Here is a 4,152-nt window from a genome sequence, read left to right as displayed (position 1 = left end):
AGCAAGCCTACGATGGAATTACTCGCGCACGACAGTGAACATCATGAAATTTGTGATGGAGGAAGGTTGATGATGACCATGGCGATGGATTCCCCTCTCCGGAGCCCCGAACGGACTCCAGATCAGCCCTTCCGAGAGAGATTAGGGCTTGGTGGCGGGTCCGTATCGTAAAACGCGATGAATCCTTCTCTCTGATTTTTTTCTCCCCGAACGTGAATATATAGAGTTGGAGTTGAGGTCGGTGGAGCACCTGGGGGCCCACGAGGCAGGGGCGCGCCCAGGGGAGTAGGCGCGCCCCCCACCCTCATGGACAGGGTGTGGGCCGCCTGGCCTTGATTATTTCGCTACTATTTTTTATATATTCCAAAAATACTCGCCGTTGATTTTTAGGTCATTTCGAGAACTTATATTTGTGCACAAAAATAACACCATGGCAATTCTACTGAAAACAGCGTCAGTCCGGGTTAGTTCCATTCAAATCATGCAAGTCAGAGTCCAAAACAAGGGAAAAGTGTTTGGAAAAGTAGATACGATGGAGACATATCAACTCCCCCAAGCTTCACTACCGGAATCAGCTCATTTGCCATCTGCCAGCTCTTTGCCGTCAGCTAGCGGACGACAAAGAAGCTCTTTGCCATCAGCTACCCGAAAGCAGATGGCAAAGAAATGGCAGATGGCAAAGAAGCTCTTTGCCGTCCGCGAGCTCTTTGCCGTTCTTTGCCGTCTACTGGCAGACGGCAAAGAGAGAGGTGGCCCCCACCCCCCGCCCGTTTGGAAAAAACTTAACGGCCCACCTCTTTGCCGTCTGCCAGCAGACGGCAAAGAGGCAAAAGGGCGGACGGCAAAGAGAGGCAGACGACAAAGAGGACACTACCTAACGGCCCGTACCCCCCCGCCCGTTATTCTCTGTTCTCTCCTCGCCGACGCGCCCCGCCACCACTTCCCACCCCACCGCCGCCGCCGCCCGTCGCGCGCCGTCGCCCCACCACCCGTCGCCCCCGCCGCCCCGTTGCCCCACCGCCCCGGCCCCCAGCCGCCCCACTGCCCTGTCGCCCCCCCCCCCCCCCCGCCCCGGCGCCCCGGCTCCCCGCCGCCCCGCGCCCCACCGCCCCGGGCCCGGCCCCCCGCCGCCCCAGGCCGCCCCCGCGCCCCGGCCAACTCCTCCACCGGGGGCCTCCTCCACCGCCCCGCCCCCCTCATCCACCGGCCCTGCCCAGGTGAGCCCCCCTCCTTTTTTTCTGTTTTTTTCCTTTTTAGTTTTAGTTTAGATTTAGTTTTAGTTTTAGGTTTAGTTTTAGTTTAGTTTTAGGTTTAGATTTAGTTTTTTCCTTTTTTATGTTTTATTAGTTTTAGGTTTATGTTTAGTTTAGATTTAGTTTTAGTTTTAGTTTTAGGTTTAGTTTTAGGTTTAGTTTAGTTTGAGGAAAGAAGAAGAAGAAGAGAAAAAGAGGAGAGGAGGAGAAGAAGAAGAGGAAAAAGGAAAGGAAGAAGAAGAAGAGGAGGAGGAGGAGAAGAAAAAAGAAGAAGAGGAAGAAGAAGAAGAAAAAAGAGGAGAGGAGGAGAAGAAGAAGAGGAAAAAGGAAAGGAGGAAGAAGAAGAAGAAGAAGAAGAAGGAAAAAAAGGAAGAAAAGGAAGAATAGAAAGAAGAAGAAGAAAAGGAAAAAAGAGGAAAAAACCCCGACCCGACACGGCACCCCGACCCGACACAGCACCCCGACCCCGACCCGGCACCCCGACACGACACCCCGACCCCTAGACCCCGAACCCGACACCCCGACCCCGACCCCGACACCCCGACCCCGACCCCGACACCCCGACCCCGAGCCTGACCTGACACCCCGACCCCGACACCGAGACGGCACCCCGACCCCGACCCCGACCCGGCACCCCGACCCGACACCCCGACCCCGAGACCCAGACCCCGACACTGACATGACACCCCGACACCGACACCCTGACACCACACCCACCCTTACCCCGACACCGACACGGCACCCCGACCCCGACCCGGCACCCCGACCAGACACCCCGACCCCGAGACCCCGACCCCGAGCCTGACCCGACACCCCGACCCCGAGACCCCGACCTGGCACCCAACCCGACACCCCGACCCCGAGACCCCGACCCCGGGCCTGACCCGACACCCCGACCCCGACACCGACACGGCACCCCGACCACGAGACCCCGACCCTGACCCCGACACCCCGACCCCGGGCCTGACCCGACACCCCGACCCCGACCCCGACACCCCGTCCCCGACCCCGACACCCCGACCCCGACCCCGACACCCCGACCCCCCGAGCCTTACACGACACCCCGACCCCGAGCCTGACCCGACATCCTGACCCCGACACCACACCCCGACCCCGAAACAACACCCCGACACCGACACGGCACTACCCCGACATCGACACGACACCCCGACCCCCCGACCCCGACACGGCACCCCGACACCGACAGGACACCCCGACCACCGACACCTCCCGAAAAGGTGTTCTTTGGCCTTCCAGAGGCCGACGGGGTCATATATTTGTGAATTATTAGTTAGGTCATATATTTTCGATTTTGTTATGAAAAACATCATATATAATTGTGTTGATCGTGTAGTTTTAAATGTGCAGTTGTTTCATCGCTGCGAGGTTTGGTGTTCGACGACCTCGCCGTGCGTTTGACGAGCTCTGCCCCTTCGTTCGTGGGTGAGCACAAATGACAAGTCCTCCTCCCCCATTAATTATTTGATCTATTCTGATGAAACTTGATAGCTAGCTATATATGTGTCTTGAATCATCAGTATGCGTAACCAATATGTGTCTCTCGTTCGAAAGCGTCATAGTTATAAATATGCATGCATTTGCATATGTATAACCTTGATTCTTTCGAATTGTCCAACGCTATCCATGGACAGCCCGAGTATGTGTAGATTGGGTTCGTTTTCCCATATGCTTTGCTCCGGATCCGACGCATATATTTCGTCAGTGCCTCCCCTGTTGTTCTCCGGGTACACATCCTCTCTGTTTATTGCAGAGACGTGTATCAGGAGAACAGCGGGGAGGTGCTGCCGAAATTTTGCGTCAGATCCGGAGCATAGCATGGGAAAATGAACCCAATCTACACATACACGGGTGGGATTAGGACCTATCATTACCTATTAGAGTGTAGGTTGCATGGACGTAATAAAATTGACAAAGTAGATCAACTAATGAATGTATACATGGTGAATTACATATATAATTGTTGTGTGTCCAGTAGCTCTGAAAGTCAAGATGAGTGACCGTGCTTGGATGTATACTGGTCAGAACAAATGGAGCGCTGAATGGTTCACAAAAACTAAGGGGTTTGTGCAAGCCGCATTTGCAAATGGCCAAAAGAAAACCTGGTGCCCCTGTTTCCGGTGCGGCAATTGGGAAAAGAAGACAGAGGCTGAAATGAGCAAACACCTGCAGAAGAGTGGTTTTACGCCCGATTATACGGTGTGGGCATTTCATGGTGAGTCTGCCCAACGTGACCGAGCTGAGGTGGATCGTCGTCGCACCGACGAGCATGGTACCGGGATGGAAAACATGGTGCAAGGCTATGATGATGCTCGGGATTCGGACGAGGAGATGGAGGAATCTGCAAAGGCCTTCAATGAAATGTTGGAGTCTTCGAAATGTCCGCTCCACGAGCACACTGAGCTTTGTTAGTTGGATGCCATCTCACAAGTAATGGCTCTGAAGGCTCAGTTCAACTTGGGCAGAGAATGCTATGATGCAATTATGACAGTATTTGGACGCTTTCTACCCAAAGGCCATGTAATGCCTGCAAACCTGTACCAGTCGGACAAAATCCTTCGTGCACTGAAGATGCCCTATGAGAAGATACATGCCTGTGAGAAAGGATGTGCCTTATTCAGGCTTGACTATGCGGACTTGAACTATTGTCCCATTTGCAAGTCTTCCAGGTATATTGTGGTAGACAACGGTATGGGTGAGAAGACACAGACCAAAATCCCCGTTAGTGTTCTTCGGTATATGCCAATCGTACCAAGACTTCAACGTCTTTTCATGGTCGAAGAGACGGCCAAACAGATGACATGGCACAAAACAGGCAAAAGAACCGAACTAGATGCAGATGGGAATCTGATGATGGTACACACATCGGATGGTTTTGCGT

The sequence above is a fragment of the Triticum urartu genome, chromosome 6A (genome assembly GCF_056163025.1).
Source record: "Triticum urartu cultivar PI428250 chromosome 6A, HENAU_Tu73, whole genome shotgun sequence".
NCBI lineage: Eukaryota > Viridiplantae > Streptophyta > Magnoliopsida > Poales > Poaceae > Triticum > Triticum urartu.
Note: the sequence above shows the minus strand (reverse complement) of the source record.